Genomic DNA, 20,544 nt, shown 5'->3' on the forward strand with positions numbered 1-20,544 from the left:
ATATAACTGGTCAAGAAGAATCCCAGTTTTATAAATTGGTTGATTTTTATTCATATTTTTGTTAATTAGGAATGGCAAAGGATGGGTTTGGGGTGGGGATCATATATCCGTTTTCGATCTTGATTCTGAAATTAATCTTATTCCCGTTCTTGATCCCCGTTAGGGATAAAATTTGTCCTCCATCCCTGATCCCCAACGGGAATAGATTCCCCGTGGGGACCCAAATCCCTGAATTTTTTTAGATAATAGTATTTTTTTGAAAAATAAATTTATTTAAAATAAATAAATAACTTTAATTATAAATAATGTTTTAAATATATTTTGATATATAGAAATAATATTACAACACATATATTTAATATAAAAAACATTTATATATATATATATATATATAGAATCGGGGTTAGGGTGAGGCGGGGACCTCAATCCCCTTCCCTGACCCCGATCAGAGATACCTATTAATCCATGTCCCTATTTTCACCCTGTCAGGTTGGGTGACGTGGCTAATCCCTAACATCGCCCCTCAAGCTCAGCGGGTGTGGGCCAACCGTGAGCTTCTGAGAAAGGTCAAGAAACTACGCATAACAGAGAGGTTTGGTGAATATATCAGCCACTTTGCTTGGTAGTAGAGACGTGCGTTAGAATTAAAACGCTTGAAACCAATGATGGAACCATTAGCTACCTTATTACTTGAAACGGGAGTAAGTTTCTGCAATCCAATGGGACAAGATGGAACCATTAGTTAAATAACAGTGAGCTTCTTTAAACATTGCATGATCCCATTTAGGTTCTTTACGGGCCTGCATTTAAATAATATAATAAGACAATAAAAGCAAAGTAATAAACTTTAATAATTAATTATACATCTTATTGATGCTGCTCAATTCGAGGTAGTACACACGCAACCAAATAATCCTTGCTGGCAGGGAGGGGCCGAGCTACAAGGACGAAGTTGCACTTCAAGACCTATGATCAAGAAAGAAGAAGTCAGAGGCCCAAGGAGTTATCCCCGAGTAAGTACTCCGACGCTCAAGTTAGTAAGAGGCAGTAGATGGTCGGGACGAGTTAGAAGGATGCTTGTCCAAACTAAGTAGTAGTACTGGTGTCAGAAGTTGGATTCCTTATCTTGAGCATGAAATAGCTTTTTATAGCCGAAGATCCGTGTCCTAGTTAGATTGGGCTTCAAGGGATGTCAGGATGAGGTTAGTCGCCGAGGTATTTGGGATAGAGCCCATTCCCCAACAGAGTCATCTTCCTCTCTCCTCTTTATCCACAGTTGTGCTCATCCGTGTGACGTGTAGCTGACATGGATGAAATGATAAGATGGAGGGCCACAATAGTAGCGTAGCTCGGCCGAGCTATACCGACGTGGCTGGGCGATGACTGGGTGGCCACGTGTCTCTTAGGACCAGCTTAGCCATGACCCAAACACCACTGCCCTATTTCTAAAGTCGAGGAATGAAGTAGTCCCAATTCATTCCTCAGTTGAGGAACTTCCAAGTTGATGTCTAGTTGAGCATCCAGTCCCTTTGGTGTTCCTCGACGCCTGTCGTAATCTTGGGATCCGGGCAATATTGAACGTGGTCAATGAATCTTTCCATCTTCAGCTATACAACTCCAAGAGCTCTAACTTTGGAATCCGAATACCACTCCCCTAGTTCTGGAGCCGAGGAGGGGTAGTGCTCGGTCCGAATGTTGCACGATCACATAGCTCGATAGAGCACTATGGTGTTGAACTGAGCTTTGAGGTCCGTCTTCTAGGTGGGGCCAAAGAACGGCTCTCTGATTCCCAGGGGAAGTCAAGCTCCAGCGTTGAGGTCACTGTGATGCTCAGCCATAATGTGTCAAGCTCCAAAGTCAAGACTTAGCTTGGCTGGGTGCCAAGGAAGGGCTTTCTTCTGCCAGTGGGAGACCGAGCTTCGGAGTTGAGGTCATTGTGATGCTCGGCCACGGTGCACCGAGCTACAAAGTCGGGGACCTTAGCGGTGCCGATCTATGGAGTAGAGGCTATTGTGATGCTTGGCCATGGTATGCCGAGCTTTGAAATTGGGGGCCTTGGAGGTGTTGAGCTATTATGGTGCTCGGCTATGGTATGCCAAGTTTCAAAGTTGGGGGCCTTGGAGGTGTCGAGCTATTGTGATGCTCGGCTATAGTGCGTCGAGCTACAAAGTCGGGGTCTCTGCTCTTTGGCTGAGGAACTTGTACTTGAAATTTCGGAATCTGAGCACCACTCTTTCAGTTTTGAAGTCGAAGAGTGGGGTGCTCTTCTGAGGCACAGTAAGGCCTCCTTTAGTCGGTATTTGCTGTTGGGCATCTCAAAGATGCTAGAAGAACTAATTGACCCAGTGGGCCTGGGCGAACCTCGAGCATCTATGTTGTTGGTTGTACCGCTACTACAGGGTGGACCACGGAAATTAATGCCCTGACCATTGCTTGTCAAGGTCACCGCTTCAGTTCCCAAGGCCTTGCGCATGCGATAATAATCGCGTCGATTGCTCTTCTCGAGCTTTTTCAGGGCGGCGCTTGATCCTCACCGTAGATCTAGCGCCGATTCGCGTTCCTGTGGGTTATAAGAAGGGGTGGATGGGCATTTCCCCTTTTCCATTTGCGAGAGTTGCTTGGATAGCTCGGCAAGGTGTTGTTAGCTTTTCTCGGCATTTCATCAACTTCTATCTCTTCTGGTTCTAGTGAGTCTGATTATTAGTCTAATGTTGGGGCTTTCGAGGATGTTGAGGTTGAGGAAGACGAGGTTGACGAGGTCGTGGTTGGTCCCTCAAGGGTAGAAGCCAAGCTTCCTTTGTGGGCTGGTCGCCAGTTTGGAACCACGCATTGTGTGTTGAACCTCGAGGACATGGCTCAGATCTGAGCTATGTACGACATCCTTGAGGAATTCCGAATGAGGTGCCCGCAGCGCAGTGAGATGACAATCGATGCTCGGCCTGAGAAAATTTGTGTGTACGAGAAGAGTTTAGAAGTCGGTCTGAGGTTTCCTATGAGCGAAGGGGTTGCCGAGGTACTTGCATGATACCGAGTACTGCCAGTGTAGCTGATGCCGAACTCCTTTAGGCTTTTGGTCGGACTTCTGTCTTACTACGCCATTCGTGATATCGAGTTGGCCCTGGTATGGTAAGCTTCCTTCTTCAACTTAAACATCACCAGCATGGCTACTACTATTTCTCGACTAGGAAGAACATCAGAGCGCTAGTCAGGGCCCCCTCTTCTGTGAAGTACTGGAAGGAAACTATCTTCTTCGTGCACTATCCCAGGGACCTTCCCTTCTCGGCCGTGCTACAAAAGTGGAGAATGAGAGTGCCCCAACCTCAATGGTCTCACCAACTTGGAAGGAAAGGTCGGCTCTGAACATGATTCACGAGATAGACGAAGCTACGTATGCATAGGGTGGCTGGTCCATCCTTTTCATTGCTTTGTTTGCTCGTACTTTCTTTGCTTTTTTTTTATCTTGTACTCACTGTCGTGCTTTCGTGGTATAGGTGTAGAAATGGCAAGGGAGGAGGAAATCGTATGCTGGATGAAGAAGAACCGCCAAAGGCAGAACTAGGCTGGTGCACCACCGCAGGTCCATCCCGAAGTAGTTCCTCCTCCGAGGGCTTCTGAGAGGGCATCTCGTCACCAAAAAAGAGATCAGCGGTAGGGGAATGACAACGAGGAAATTGTGGTCATGGATCCCAGGGAAGCTCGCCAGGTTGCCTTCCCTTCGCGAGTTGAGGTGGGGAATAGCAGCTCTAGTATTCATGTGCCGCGTTGGACGGTCCTTTGCTGGGATGGGCTATAGACCCCCAGGGTTCCTGAGTAGCTGCTCCGTGGAATGATGACGTTCTACATCACCGAACAGGCTGGGAGCAACACCTTAGAGTGCTCACTTATTTTGGTAGCGGCTCAGGTAAGTTTCTACCTGCCTACGTTGTTTTAAGCATGTTTCCTCGTACTAACAATGCTTCTTGTGTCCATAGAATGCATGCTCAGCCATTGCTGTGGTTGATCGCCTTCGTGAGTTGCGACGATGGTACGAGAAGGAGCACTCCGAGTACCTATAGGTGAAGGCCCAACTGACCGAGCTTCAAGTGGCTGGGGAGCGATCCGCTGCACTGGAGAAGGAGGTGGCTGAGCTGAAGGCACGGTTAGCCGAGCAAATGGAGTTGGTCCGTGGCTTGAAGCACGAGATTACCGAGCAAAGGGCAAAGAGGGAACAGATGAAGCAAGAGGCCATCGAGGAGGCAGTGGTGCGGTACAAGGGTTCAGTGAAGCTTCGACAAGACATGGATCAATATGCTTTAGCTTCCTTCGAGGTTGGGTTCAACGTCTTTCGACGGAGAGCACTACGCCACTGTCCCGAGCTAGCCAATGTTACGCAGACTTGGGAGGTCTATGATGACAAAACACCCTAGGCATCAGATGAAGTTGTTGATGAGGAGGGCTAAGGCGGTGATGATGATGAAGATGGTGGTGATGAGGCTGCTAATCTCCCTTCCGCGGATTGAAATGCTGCAAGTTCCTTTATCTTTATCTTTTTTTTTTTTTTGTTCCTGTAATGGCTCAGTATGCCAAGCTTTCACTTGTTGTATTGGCTATATTAACTTAATGAAATTTTCTGGTTCTGAACTTGTGTGCAATCATTTTTTTCTTCTTTTTTTCTTTGGGTTCCTCGGCCTTGCCTTGGCCGAGGTTTGAGTTGGCCAAGATCTTCAACCTCCGAGTGGTGAAGCAGAAGTGTATTCAACGCTCTCATCTTTGGAAAGCTCAGTTTCTAGTGTCGGAAGCCTTTGGGGCCTTCGAGGGCTAGCCGTTACTCTACTATCTCTAAGCAACTTAGTCGATAAGTGAGCGGAGTTTGACTGACCATCCTCAGGCCTTGATGGGTAGGGGCGTTCTTCTCCGCTTTAGGCACACGCCGTGGGAAACCGAGTCAAGTTGGTCGACAATATGCTGTCGAGCTATGCATTGTGGGCTCAGCTGAGTTAGTGAGTCGTACTAAGCTACACATGTGTTGTGCGGTCATGTAGCACAGTCGTATAGCGCGGTCATGTAGCTCAGTTTTGTAGCGCAGTTGTGTAGCTCAATCGCATAGCTCGGTCATGTAGCTTGGTCGTGTAGCTCAATTGTGTAGCGCGATTGTGTAGCTCGATCGTGTAGTGCGGTGCTCGTGCAATGGGGTGTGTGTGTGTGTTGTGTGGTGCGTGGTGTGTCGGGCAATCAACACTTTTCTTGAACAAGGTGCTCTTTATTATCATCGAATCATTGATAGTACATCTGAAGGTTTCTTGTGTTCCAACTCCTCAATATTAGTTGGCCATCAAGGTCTTCGAGCTTGTAGGTGCCCTGACCAAGAACTTTGGTGACTCTATATGGCCCTTCCCAATTTGGCCCAAGCTTGCCTTCCCCGGGCACAAAGACTATGACTTTGCGGAGGACGATGTCACTTGCCATGAACTCACGTCTTCTGACTTTGGTGTCGTAGTATTTCGCCATCCTCTACTACTGTGCTACCATCATGACATGTGCTCGATCCCGAGCTTCCTCGATCACGTCTAACTCTACGCACAGGTCCTCGTCATTCTGGTCCTCATAGAAGAGCTCGGTCTAAAGGTTTGGAGAGCCAATCTCTACAAGTACCATAGCTTCGGCTCTGTTGGTCAGGTTGAAGGGTGTCTCTCCTGTGGCTGTCCACGAAGTAGTCCTGTATGCCCAGAGTATGCTCGGTAGTTCCTCAGCCCACCTCCCCTTGGCCTGGTCTAATCGAGTCTTCAGGTCATGCAATAAGGTTCGGATGGTTACCTTGGTCTGCCCATTGCTCTGGGGTCGGTGTACAACGGTGGTCCGATGATTGATCTTCAGGTCGGAGCAGAGGGCCTCAAACTTTTGGTCGGTGAGCTGTGTCTTGTTGTCTGTGATGAGAACGCACAGAGTACTGAATCGACAGACAATACTTTGCCAAAACAAGTTTTGGGCATTGCGCGTAGTAATGCGTGCCAGAATTCGACTTTCACCCATTTGGTGAAGTAATCCACTACCACCAGGAGGAACTTTTTCTGAGCAACCGTAGTGGGGAAGGGGTCGAGGATGTCCATCCCTCACTATGCGAATGGCCATGGGCTGGTGATCAACTTCAGAGGGACTGTAGGTTGAAGATGGAGATTGGAGTGTCGTTGATAACTGTCGCATTTCCGAACTAACTAGGCTGTGTCTTGCTTCATCGTCAGCCAGAAATAACCTTGCCGGAGTGCCTTGTGTGACAGGGTGCGTGCGTCGGGATGATCCCTATAGATACCTTCATGGATCTCCCAGAGGACGTAGTTTGCCTCTGATGGAGAGAGGCATTTCAGGTGGGGTAGAGTGTTTGAGCAGCGTTGAGTTGACCTTGGATAAGGTAGTACCAGGTTGATCTATGCTGGAGTCTCTTCACTTCTGCCTGATCTTCTGGAAGTGTACCTTCTAGGAGGTACTGTGTGATGGGGTCCATCCAGGATGGACCTTGCTGTTCCAGGAGGATGAGGAGAGATGTCGGTGAAATGCTCGGTTGGGCCAGCTTTTCCAACCGTGTTGTCTTGCCGAGGTCGGTTTTTGGAGAGCTAGCTAACTTGGATAGCACATCGGCTCGTATGTTCTCGGCTTGAGGAATCTGGTTGACTACTAGCTGATAAGCACTAAAGGCTTTTATTCTTCGAGCTCCCAGGTCTAAGGCGAGGTGTAGTCCGGCGATCAAGACCTCATACTTAACCTTGTTGTTGGATGCTTTAAACTCGAACCTAAGAGCATGCTCTAACACCATGTCTTCCGGGCCGATGAAAATGAGGCCTACCCCACTGCCTTGCTGATTTGATGAGCCATCCACATGTAGGGTCCATGGTTGCGGCGGTGGGGCAGGATCCTCGGCGATGAATGTGCACTCGGCAATGAAGTTGGCTAGGGACTGAGCTTTGATTGCGGGTTGGGGTTCGTATTTGATGTCAAACTCGCTTAGCTCTACGCTTTGATCAAGCGGCCTGATGCTTCCGACCTATGGAGGAGTTGTTTGAGCGGCTGCTCAGTGAGCACTCGAATACTGTGGACCTGAAAGTATGGCTTGAGCTTTCTGGCCGAGGTGACCAACGACAGTGCCATTTTTTCCAAGTTGGAGTACCGGGTTTCCACGCCACTAAGGACCTTTCTGGTGTAGTAGATCGGCCTTTGTACCCGACTTTCCTCCTTTACAAGATCTGATCTGACGACCTCATCCCTAGCCGAGAGGCAAAGCAATAATACATTCCCTGCACTCAGCTTGATGAGGAGAGGCAGCGAGCTCAGGCACCACTTCAGTTCTTAAAAGGACCGTTCATATTCCTCGATCCACTGGAAGTCCATCGGTTGCTTGAGGGCTTTGAAGAAGGGTAGACACCGGTCTACAGATTTGGACATGAATCTGCTAAGGGCGGCTACTATACCAGTGAGTCATTGTACATCATTGTGAGTTTGGGGTGATTGCATGTCGTGGATGGCCTATATGTTCTCTGGATTTGCCTCAATCCCCCTTTGTGTCACCATGAACCCCAGGAATTTTCCCGATCCAATCCCAAAAGCGCATTTGGTTGGGTTCAGCTTCATCTTATACTTCCTGAGGGTACCGAAGACTTATTTTAAGTCGGTAAGGTGGTGCTCGGCCTTTTTGCTCTTCACAACCATGTCGTCGACGTATGCTTCCACATTTTGATTGAGCTGATCCTTGAACACCTCATTTGCCAACCGTTGGTAAGTGGCATCGGTGTTCTTGAGGCCAAAGGGAATCACCTTGTAGCAATATAAGCCATAGTCAATGATGAAAGTTGTTTTCTCCTAGTCATCGGGGTGCATTCGAATCTGATTGTACCCTGAAAAGGCATCAATAAAGCTCAGGAGTTCATGGCCTACTGTTGCGTCAATGAGTTGGTCGAACCTCAGTAGAGGAAAGCTATTTTTGGGGCAGGCTTTGTTTATCAATGAAGTCGTTGCATATCCTCCACTTTCCATGGGCTTTCTCACCATTACCACGTTGGCCAGCCAGTCGGGGTATTTGACCTCCCAAATGAAGCCGGCGTTAAGCAACTTTTGCACTTCGTCTGTGATCACTTGTCATCGTTCTATTACGAAACTCCTCTTCTTCTGCTTGATAGGTCGGTAGTGGGGGTCGGCGTTCAGACAGTGCATAATGATTTCGGGGTTGATCCTCGACATATCTACCGCCGACTAGGCGAACACGTCGGCATGGTCCCTGAGCAGCTACACAAGCTCTTTCCAGAGGCGGTCATTTAGGAGAGAGCCGATCTAGACCATCCTCTCGGGGTCTTCTTCGTTGAGCGGCACCTGGATGAGATCTTCGACAGGTTGGCTGCATTGTGCTCACACCTCGTCCCTTCGATCATAAGCTTCGGCCATCAATGTTTCCGCAGCTAAGAATGGTCCTCAATAGGAGAACAGGTAACACTACCGCATAATTCTTTGGTCCCCACATGCTACCCCAATGCCATATGCGGTGGGGAACTTCATGGCGAGGTGGAATGTGGAGACCATAGCCTGCAGAGCATTAAGGGTCGGCCTAACGAGAATGGCGTTGTATGAAGAGGGGCAACACACTACAATGACGTCCACCATGGTCGTCACAGTAATGTCACCATGTCTGATTAGTAGGGAAGGATTACTTTCCTAGTGGGTAGGAGGGACTCCCCAGAGAAGCACATCAGGGGAGTGTTGATGGGGGTGGGACGCTCTTTGTCGATGCAGAGCTTCTCAAATGTGTCCTCAAAGAGTACATCAGTGGAGTTGCCTGTATCAACCAAAATCCGCCGTATCTCGAAGTGGCAACCTTGACTATGATTACCAAGCATCATCATGCGGGGTCTGAATCCACCGGTGGTCATCGTCGGTGAATGTAATAGATTGGTCGCGCTTCTTTTTGTGACCCGATTGTCGGTCTCGCACAATCATGCATACTTCTTGTGCCCTGAGCTACTCTCCCCTCCTACGGCGATTCCTCCTGATATGACATGGATCACACTAGCAAGAGGGGCTCTGGGAGGTGTTCGAGCATTCTCCGTGCGCTGTTTCTCCTTTGTCGACTTCTTGCTCTTGTCGACAAATCCACTAGGATATTCGCGCCTGATTAGGTCTTCGATGTGGTTACACAGGTCGAAGCAGTTCTCTATGTTGTTGCCATGATCTCTATGGAACTCGCAATACTTGTCGTGGTTCCTTTTGTTGCTTTGTGTTTTCATCTTCTCAAACCAACGAACGTAATTTTGGTCATGGATTTGCATCAAGACTTCAGACCGCAGCATATTGAGCTGCGTTGAGTTTCGATAGGTCGACGGGGGTGTCCGTGGTCTATCATCAGGTCGGTGGTCTTGCCTCTTATGGTCCCAGTCTGATCTTTCTGACTTCCGCTCCTTAGTATCTCTCCTTTTCTTGTCAGACCTTCCTTCCTTGTCCCACAGTTGTGTTTGCGCTTCTTCTGCATTGATGTACTTCTACACATGGCTCATCAGTGCAACCATGGTTTGCAGGAGGTTCTTAGAGATTGAGAAGTTGAATGGTGATGGGCGGAGGCGGTGTTGAATAGCGGTGATAGTCACGGACTTGTTCAAGTTTCTAACCTGTAGTGCCTCTTTGTTGAATCTCGCGAGGTAGTCCTAGTGGCTGGCCGAGGTCTTCCAATGCTTTTGACTTGCTATGAACTGTGCACGGAACTGAGTTTCCAGCTGCTCCCATGACACAATTGATTTTCCAGTAGCCCTCAGAAGATCTGTGCAACATTAACTGAGTCTTCAGTGCCTCAATGTAGTCAGCAGGATCAGTGCCATCTTGTGGGAGGTACCTCATCTACAATCTCTTGGGTGAAAGGTGGTTCCATGGCGGTTGGGGTAGCTGGTTCCGCGGGCTGATCTACAACTAGTGACGTGCTTCTCTGGCCTTGGCTGCACTCTCGCTCTTCCAAGCGTTGTCGGAGTTCCTGAATCTTGTTATCCCTATGGTCTGGATTGCGGTGTGCATTGCCATTTCCTTGGGGCGCGCGGCCAGTCTTTCACGGAGCATGACTCGGTGACGAAGATCATGTGAGGTGGCGTTCGTCTACCGAGTCTTTCCTTGGCGGGGATCCATGTGGTTTGGTGCATCCTGCGGTGAGAGTTGGCGGAGGGGGCCAACCTTTTTAATGTGTCTTGCTTTTCTTGGTTGGACCGCGCTATACCCTTTTCCGCACGGCGCACATTGGGGTACTCGAGGCAGGGATCATCCTTCGTGCGCGTCGGGGCATGAAGGGGACGGTCTTGTTGGGCAATACCGCTGATCCTAGGTTCTGCATCATTTCAAAGATCTTTTCAACCTTCTCTTGCATTGCACGGAACTGCACAGGATCAACCGTGGCTGGAGGGTATGGAATTTCTTGATGCGGAGGGTTGTGATGCCAAGACTCCCGAGATGGAGATCGGCCTGTTGATCATTCGGGCTGGTTCTTGGGCATCTTGATTGCTTTCTTGATTGTGTGATGAGGAAGGAAGGATTTTCTAGAAAGGCTTTTTGTGTGTTTCCCACAGACGGTGCCAATCTGATGTTGTTCAATCCGAGGTGGTGCACGAACTGAGGGGAGCAACCAGATAGTCCTTGCTGGTAGGGTGGGGCCGAGCTACAAGGATGAGGCCGCACTTCAAGACCTGTGATCAAGAAAGGAGAAATCAGAGGCCTGAGGAGTTATCCCTGGGTAATTGCACCGATGCCCAAGTCAGTAAGAGGCGGTATATGGTCGGGTCGAGCTCTAAGGATGCTGGTCCGAGCTAAGTAGTTGTACGGGTGTAAAAAGTTGGATCCCTTACCTTGAGCATAAAGTACCTTTTTATAGCCAAAGATCCATGTCCTGGTCGGATTGAGCTTTCGGGGTTGTCGGGATGGGGTTAGCTGCCGAGGTATTCGGGATAGAGCCCATTCCCCAATGGAGTCGTCTTCCTCTCACCTCTTTATCCACAATTGTGCTCATCTGTGTGACGTGTAGATAACATGGCAGAAAAGATAAGATGGGGGGCCACAATAACAGCGTAGCTCGACTGAGCTATGCCAACGTGGCCAGGCGATGACTAGGCGACCACGTGTCTCTCAAGACCAGCTCAACTATGACCCGTACACTTATCATTTAATTATAAATAATATTTTAATAGAAAGATTAAAAGTTTTCATTCTCAGTATATTTGTTTCGGTATTTCTTAGATTGTTTCTATAATTCTCTATGGGAGGAACAAGCAAACACTTAGGCTATGTTTGGTTTAAAGGAAAATGCAAGGAAAGGAGGGGAAAGGTGGGGAAACCTTTACAAACCCTGTATAGGTTTCCCTGTCTTTCCCTTCGTTTCCCTACCTTTTCCTTCAAACCGAACATAGTCTTATAGGGCGTTCTTTTTTTGGATTTTGAGAGGGGTAAAGAAAGTCAACGGGATTTTGGTTTCCATTGACCAAGAAATTAATGTTCTTTTTTCAGATTTATGTGGGGAGTAGGGAAACTTTCTTTTTATTTTTCTGGTACCCATCTCCTATGTGGGTAAATATCTTTTCCATCCGGGGGAAAGTTGTCAACACTTGAATAGGACAAAAATGTCCCTTTTAATAATGGATTTTTGTGGCTAAAACAGTCATTACCCTATTTACCTAGGAAAAAAAAGAACACGGGTAAATGTTTCCTTACCCAGGTAAATGCATTTACTTTTACCCGGGTAAGTAATTTAACGAAAAGCGAATGGGGCCTTGGCGTTTCAAGGCTTGGTCTGAGCTACCCCCACCCACCCACACTAGTTTATACACTCATCCATTAAGAAGGGCACAGTTGTAAAAATTGTTGGGACATTCTCTGTTTTTTTTTTGAGTTAGATGTGGTTGTATTTGGTATTATTGTTGTTTCTACAAGAAACGGTTGGAGTTTATCACTACAAAACTTTGAGAAATTGTCTTGTCATATCACATCTGCTAACCACTTTCACTGAAAAAAATATAGTCATTGGACTGAGTGTTCACGTAGAAACATCAAATTTGACTATACTAAAGAATGGGCAATGGTACCAAATGTTGTATTGATAACTCGAATCATTTGTCTAAAAACAAATACATTCTCGTAATATTTGTTTTGACTAACCTAACACTTAATAGATGGAAGTGGCAATGGTACCAAATACAATCATAGTTGATGAACTCATATGCGAAGAAGCATGGGAATTGGGAAGTGCCCATGGATGGGTTTTGTTTTGTTTTTTTTTTTTTTTTGAAAAAAGCCCATGGGAAGATCATTGAATTAAATCATTAGCCAATATAGGCTTTAAGAAGTCAGGAGGTAAAGACCACGTAATTGTTAGTGGTCGGTTGAAGGGTAGGTTAGTGTTGGGAATGATCCTTATGTTTTTACTTGTGTAAATCAATGAGATTTTAACAACAAATTGCAAATATACAGTAATGAAACAAACAATCAAACACAAGGCAAATAACAATAGTATACACCAAGATTTATGGGAAAAAACCCTAAATGTGAGGATAAAAACCACGGGACCAAAATCCAAATAATCCACTATCAACAATTAAAATGGGATACAATGTTTTTCTATCTAATCACAGCTAGATGATGAACATCAAGAAGGCACTTGGATTCTAACAACAAAGACATCAACAAAATGGTTAGCAAACAAGATGTTTCCCACCAAGAGTGAAAGTACATTAAAGAAGCAAGAAGAGATGCTGAAAAACAAATCTGTCTTCTTCGTTTCAGCCCTTGTAAATCTTTTTTCTTCTTCCCCAAAACCTTCTTCTCAAAACCCATTTCTTAAAAAATTATTAGAGTGAGCAACTAATAAGTGAGCTATCCCAATTCATTGGGTAGCAAAAGATATATTAACTTGTAAGACAAACCAAAAAATACAAAAGCCACTTTTCCTTGATTTTCCTTTTTATCTTTTTTAACTTTTTCTTCGTTTTGTCTTTATTACAATCCACCACTTGAAACCCAGACCCTGAATGAGAGCGAAGAGGGAAAGACAAGAGATTGTTCATCAGGTGAGAGAGGTTTCATTGTATTTTTTTTCTTATAATTAGTGCCTAAACTAGTGGAACTGCAGTTTCGTTAGTTTTCTCTTTTAATGTCCTCAGGCAACATGGCACTTTTTTATCGGAGTATGGACTTTTTTATTTTCCTTTTAACAAAAAAAAAAAAAAAAAACTTAATCTAAACGAGTTGACAAATGCCCCGGGAGCATCTCTCAATAACAAATACAGATGATGAAACATCATCAGGAGATGTTCTCAAAACAAGGTTGAGATGTGTTGTGGGACATTGTGGGACGCAAATCTTAACTCGTTGTCAGATCTTACTCATTTTCCTGAGTTTAATTTAATTCTTTTCAAATAAAAGATAAAAATAATTTTTTTTATTTTCAATGCCAATTTTTTATCAAAATAAAGATTAAGGTAAAAATTAAAAATTTTATTAGAGAATGTATATTAAATACCGTGATCAATGGGTAAACTTTATAAATTGAACATTTCTAATAGCCAAGCAATCGAAAAGAAAAAGAGTGCAAGGGTCATTAGAATTATTGGCCAATCGCAATGCGCCGTGTCAGCTACATATAATCGGCCCACTTTTGGGGTTTTAATAGAAGAGGAATCCATCATACCATTCTTGGAGTTTTAATGGATCAGAAAACTTTATTCCTTAATTTGAATGAATGCAATAAAATACAAAGTTTTTAATACATCTTCAGGCTTCAAAGATACATCTTTAAAAAATTAAAATACTAAAACAACCATATATACTAATATAAATTTTTTACACTTATGAATGAACTGTAGCATCAAGAATTGTGGAGAAGAAGACGTTCTCTTATCGTCTTTCTGCAACTCTCTTCAAGCAACCAGCTTCAGTGGTCGTATCATAGCATTGTCCTCATGGTCCAAAATCTGCACAAAATAGAGGAAAAATTGTAACCCATTTATTCATTTTCCATAGTCAATCTGAATTAAAAGTAAAAGGTTAATCTATCTGGTATCTGCTCAAATATAACAGAGAGACTCACATGGCAATGATAGACGAAACCAGGTTCAGCAGTAGCGTCGAACGGGTAAGGAGCTCCGGTGTCAACCAGATTAAATTTGACGACGACTGTAGTTTGGTATCCAGGATCTATCTTCACAGAGTTCTTCCATGTTCTCTCATAAGCAGGGATATCAGCCAGCTTCCCTGTTGCATGGTTCGCCACATTGCACGCCACGGCGTCGTTCTTGGTTGTCATGCAAGCCTTGAACACGTCCAAATTCACCAGCTCTTGCGCCTTCACTGCCTGAAATGAAGCTAAGTGCAGGTGCAATGGGTGATTGTCTCCGGTCAAGTTAATCACCTCCCACACCTCTGTGCTGCCGGATTTTGGTGTCTCCGTTGCCGGATCCTCCAATCGTTTCCCGTTGATGTAGAGATGTGTGGGCGTCCCTGCATTGCTCGTGTACTCGTACATCACGATGTACCTTTTCTGCACTGCACCTTCTGTTGTCGCCGGTAGATAATTCACTAGACTTGCCGGTACTGTTGACCTATCCGGTGGGCCTGCTCGTTTTGGTGCAATTATGAATTTCATCACGTTTCCATTTAGCTGGTCCACGGGTAATCCAGTCGGGTACGGGTATGGGGCATCATTCTTCAAGATGGCCTCGTTAGTTGTAGACGTGGAAAAGTCAACGATCACATCCGCAATCTCCGAAGGGGCCAGGAGTATAGTTTGTGTGTGAACAGGGGAGGGGAGGTATGATGAGTCAGATGCCACCTGGACGAACGGCAGACCATTGGATAACGAGAACCGGAAATATCGTGCATTCGAGGCGTTGATGATCCGAAAACGGTATTTCCTTCTTTGGACACTAAGGTACGGCCAGGCCTTACCGTTAACTACGATGGCATCTCCGAAATATTCCGGTTGCCACTGAGGATGGATTGACGGGTTATTGCCGGTAAAGTTCATGTAAAGGGATCCGTCTGTGGAAAAGCTTCTGTCGAAGACGAACAAGTGCCGGTCAAACTCGGGTCCAGATGAGAGATTTAGGGAAGCATCCAATTTAGGATCACGGATGACGTAGGCGCCAATCAGACCAGCTAGGAGGTTAGCACGTGTCAAACCGAGTGCATGATCATGGTACCAGAGATTGCCAGTGTTGGACATTGGGATAAGTGTAGGTCTGTTTAGACCAGGCCGGTCCGGTTTCTTTGAAATTGGAAGTGAACCAGGCAAAGGCGCTGCCGTCGCTCTGTGGCTCGTGGACTCCACCGTGGAGATGGACGACTGTGGGAACACCGCCGTTCTTTGGGATGGCGGTGGGGACGGTGGGGTCCCAGGGGAGTATGTGACTTTGAGGTAGATAATTTTGCCACGTTACGTAGGTAGGTACACCTCGGAGTGTCTCAATTGTGGGACCAGGTACGGTGGCGGTCTGTTGGGACGTCCCGTAGGCAAAGACTGTGGTGGGAGGCAAGTCGCGGTGGAATTTCTGCATAAGAATAGAAACAATAAGTTCTCCACGTTAGCATGCAAAAACGACCGGAGCAGGATTGTTGAGAGGTGATGAATATACATTTCAATATTATATATGTTGTACGTGACGTACCCATTTCTTCTGGTACATGCCGATGGTGAGACGACCAGGGAGAGGAGATCGATAGCGCATGGAATAACCATACAGCTTCGGCAGTTCAGGGAGTTCGTCCACAAACATTTGCAGAGAAGCAGCAACTTGATAAAGAGTTGCTTCGGTTATTGAAGGAGGGGTCTGTGCCGCATGGACAGCTTTGAAGCAAAGTGTGGCGATTAATGGTATGAGAGCTAATAACAACTTACTCATCATGATCCTCATTATCTTGCTCTCCTGATCAATTGTCTCTGCAATTAACCTGTCAAGAAACAACATTATTAATTCAATTGGTCAGTAGGGATGAACTAAAAAAATGAAAGAAACATAAGCCCAAGAGAGTTCAATTCATGTGAACTCATTTCATGGACCACAATGAACCACATTGCCCGTGACAGGAAGCCATTGGAACGAACATAAAAATGAATCAAAATTCAACCAGCTTTCAGTGATGTTTCAGTTCTACTTTCTTTGTCTTGGCCAGAACTTGGTCAAATTAATCAGGATTGAGGAATTGGGGATCTGTTCCCCGGCCGTGTCTGGTCTTTGGTATCACGGACTGGGGGAGCAGGTGTAAGACATGCAACAAGAGGCGACAGATTGCCATACATACAACATACCTTTAATTCAACGCTCGGAAGAAGAATGTTACAAAGAAGAGAAGAAAGAAAGAGATAGAGATGAGTAGAAGAAGAAGAAGAAGAAGAAGAAGAAGAAGAAGAAGAAGAAGAAGAAGAAGAAGAGAAGGCGTGTGCCAAGCTCAAGCTTTAATGAAAGTTGATGATGATTGATGAACTGAACATTCCACTTACAACCCTATATATAGCACATACATGGCCCCCAGTTTTCGAAATCTTGTTTCCATCGTTTGAGAAAAACATGGTTTGAGAGATCCTGTTATTCAAATTTCAAACACCAAAACCGCGTAGCTGATCAATCCAAATTAGGTGTTAGACCTAAGTTAGTCAGAAGACTCAGAACCAAGTTTGGTGTCGAGACAGCAGCAACCTAATTACCAGCTCATTTGATACCCTCGTTCCCAATATAATAAATGGATTTTGAATTTCAGTTCTGGCGAAGACAAGTCGTCAATTCAGAGATATGGATCCAAATATGGGGAAGAAAACAAAAATATCAATTACTTCAGGGTTGAACTACGCAATTAGAACTATCGTTTTCCTTTGTTAATTTGTTGAGTTTTGAAATAGATGGTTCGTTAGGTGGGCGATTTGACGTTTTGACTTTGCATGCGAATTGCGGCTTATTTCTTCCATGTTTTTATAGTCTACGTACGCGATTTCTGATTGCTTTTCTTCGTAAAGATTAGCTTTGATTCTGACGATGATGGGTAACAGATTCCAGATTCTATCCATCCAACCTACAAGCCTAACAAACAAGTCATTTTAAATTCTTGAAAACTTGTTCTCAAAGGAATATGTAGTTTGAGTCAACACGTGAGCTCCTTTAGTAACTACTAACTAGATTTTTTAACACGTGAATTACTAGCAGCAGTTGTGATATAAATAGAGCTGTTAATTGGACGGGCTGACTCGGTAGAACCCATGAACCGAACCCTTTAAATTGGTTTGGGTTAAGCAGTCGGTATCGGATTGATAATTGGATTGGGGCGGGTTCTTGCTATTCTAAACCGATTATATTTAGACCTGAATCAATTATATATTTGATATTACATAAATGTCTCCTGATTTTCCTTTAATTTTTATTACATTTTATTTCTAAAAGGACAAATTTCATAGACAGCATAAAAGATAGGTTTGGTAGAAAATACTTGTTTTATCAACATATACAAACAGTAAACTGTTTAGTGTCATTTTTATTAAGTTATATTATCAAATTGAAGTTTCAAGTTGTTATTATCATCCGTGATTATGGATGTCAAGATTGGATTTGATCTTATAAAAAAAGGGACAATTAGATTTAATTGGATCCGACCCGATTATCTCAATTAATAATTGATTTGGTTTAGCTTCTATTTATATTTGGGATGCTCCAATCCACCCTGTTTCAAACCAGACCCAATTCATTGAAAACTCAAAATTTTAAAGCCCAAAATACAAAGCCCACGTTTAATTAGTACGTATTTGGGAGGGCTTTCATGCACCAACTGCTTGGCTTCTACTTCTAGTGTTGAATGAGTCAAGTCTCAAAAATCCAAAAATCTGGATTTTGTTATGCTTCAAGGTTCAAAAGCTAGTAGCTAGCCAAACGACGGGTCTGGATGTAGTAGGCACATTAGGTAAGCACAATGAGTATGTAATTGCTATGTAACACATGTCCCAATTAATGTGCTTTTCATCCAAACATTTTTGTTCCGTTAGACAGAAATTATTCATTATTTTATTATTTTTGTCAAAATAATTAAAAATAAAAACAATGAAAAAGAAAAGCATAAATGTGTTGGGAGTTGGGATTCATTTACGTTTTCTTTTTTCATTGTTTTTATTTTTAATTATTTTGATAAAGATAATAAAATAATGGATAATTTCTGTCTAACGGAGCAAAAACGTTTGAATGAAAAGCACATTAACTGGGACACGTGTCACACAACTATTATGTGCTCACTCGTTGTGCTTACCTATCGTGCCTACTAGACCCCCAAATGACAACGTTCTCTTTATTCGGAATATAGAATTACACGATGAAAAAGAAAAGCATAAATGTGTTGGGAGTTGGGACTCATTTACGTTTTCTTTTTTCATTGTTTTTATTTTTAATTATTTTGATAAATATAATAAAATAATGGATAATTTCTGTCTAACGGAGCAAAAATGTTTGAATGAAAAGCACATTAACTGGGACATGTGTCACACAGCTATTACGTGCTCACTCATGCCTACTAGACCCCCAAATGACAACGTTCTCTTTATTCGGAATATAGAATTACACGTGTACACAATATGGGACTTTAATTTCTAAAATGATGATGAGTTTAACATCGCATGAATTTACAAAATGTTACACGTGACAGCTTATGTGGAAAGTCCAAAATCCTACATGGCAAGATATAATCTAGATAGTGGTTTCTAAAATCAATCATTTTTACAATGCTAAGTAATAGCATAAGCAGTTGCTGACCTTGTATCATTAATTAGAAAAAATAGTTTGGGTAAATTACAAAAACCCTCCATACTATGTCTGTGACAAAGGCCCCCTTTACTTTGTTTTGCCACAAAGACCCCTGTACTATAATCATGAGACAAAGACCCCTTTTGTTAGCTACCCATAAATCCACCGTTATAATATTTTTTAATCCCCATACTACCCTTGTAATAACTATTCGTGAGACAAAGACCCCCTCCTATCTAACACCATCTGCAACTCTCCCCCGTTAACCATGGGTACCACATCATCCACCAAACTAATCGGTCCTCCCTCATCCTCCTTGAATAGTGTTGTCTTCCCCGTTAGCAGCTCCAGCAACACCACTCTGATCCCATACACATTGCTCTTCGGCATCAGAATGTTCAGACTGTAATAATCAGGGTTAATGTACCCAACCGTTCCTACTGCTTTCATCTACATACTCCCCATTCGTCTCTGGCCCCATTAACGATAACCCAAAATCCAAAACCCTGACCATCTAATTTCCGTCCAACAAAATGTTCGACGATTTTATGTCTCTGTGAATTATCGGCGGCATGGCGTAGTCATGAAGATACTCAATTCCCCTCGTGGCGTCTATGCAATTTTGATCCTCATCCTCCACGAGTGCTGCTCTTTTCTATATTGCTATTGGAATGTAGATGATCGTAGAGTGCACCATTCTTCATATACTCGTACACCAAAAGCCTCTCGTCTCTTTCTTCGTAGAAGCCCACCAGACCAGCTAGATGCTTGTGGTGAAGACAGGACAAGAAGGCTAGTTCCGAATCGAATGTGGTTTCCTTCTCCTATAATTTCTTCAACTTGTGGGACGTCTCTCTCCTTTTAATTGCCGCTTCACGTCCATCCACCAGCTTCCCCCCTGTACACAATCCCGAAGCTACCCTTTCCAATCTTATTCTCCGACGAGAAGTTGTTGGTGGTCGCTACAAGCTCCGATAGGGTGAACTCCTTGGCGGCGGCAGCAACGGAGCTAGTGGTGGCAGTAGACCATCGCATGGCTTACAAATATTCCCGGAACCGGAGCAAAGGCCCTGTGAATCACCATATATACCACAGAGCATTCCTGAACACACGAGCTCGGAAGAATATTTGGCAATGGAAGATCCACGACAGAATTACTTCTGTTGCCAAGCAATCCAGGTCCCCAGCAAACAGAGAAAAATTCCTCGTCACCAAACCGCAAGTAAACTTTATACCAACGACAATCAACTCGAAAGAAACGCCATCTGTAACGTTGTTAGAAAATTCTCCCCCTCCTCCCCAACAAACCACCGATTTATTCAGTTGTCGAAGCGCATAACTATGATTCATCCTAGTGCCAGATTCGAAAACTCAAATGGTGAACTTGAGGGAACATCCAACTGCCTAGAATTGTTACTCCCTCTGCAAATCAAAACACCACTTGAGTTTGTAGTACCACAAACATGAGAATCACCAGCAATTAAGTTGGCCGTTGGTGGCCATTACAAGCTCCGATAGGGTGAACTCCTCAGCCCTGTCCGCGTGCTTGAAAGAGGTCCCACTCCTCTGCCGCATAATCGCTCGGGAGCCCTACCACCTAATGGTGGATGATCTCGATAGAGCGCTCAATGGACCACTGCTTTCTGTCGTGCCAGCATTAGCATTGCCTCCAGTTATGGTGGGTTGAACGAAATTATGGACTTTCTTTTGCTGGAAAAAGCGTATTCTAGTCCACAAGCTGTAGATAAGAGTACATGCTCCCAAAAAGATCCCAACTAATCCTATAACGACAAAA

General features: G+C 44.5%; 2 pseudogenes across 1 annotated transcript; both read right to left on the minus strand.

Annotated features, from left to right (window-relative positions):
- Nucleotides 1–13,671: 13,671 nt before the first annotated feature.
- On the minus strand, nucleotides 13,672–16,265 carry LOC148804190 (multicopper oxidase LPR1 homolog 1-like; annotated as a pseudogene). The gene is made up of 3 exons (XR_016085478.1): nucleotides 15,642–16,265; nucleotides 14,066–15,524; nucleotides 13,672–13,949 (listed from the first exon to the last, which is right to left on the minus strand). The product of XR_016085478.1 is annotated as a multicopper oxidase LPR1 homolog 1-like (transcript).
- Nucleotides 16,266–18,572: 2,307 nt separating this feature from the next.
- LOC109114002 (putative serine/threonine-protein kinase-like protein CCR3) lies at nucleotides 18,573–20,544 on the minus strand (annotated as a pseudogene).

The sequence above is a fragment of the Nelumbo nucifera genome, chromosome 1 (genome assembly GCF_055504915.1).
Source record: "Nelumbo nucifera cultivar China Antique chromosome 1, China Antique-T2T, whole genome shotgun sequence".
In the NCBI taxonomy this organism is placed as follows: domain Eukaryota; kingdom Viridiplantae; phylum Streptophyta; class Magnoliopsida; order Proteales; family Nelumbonaceae; genus Nelumbo; species Nelumbo nucifera.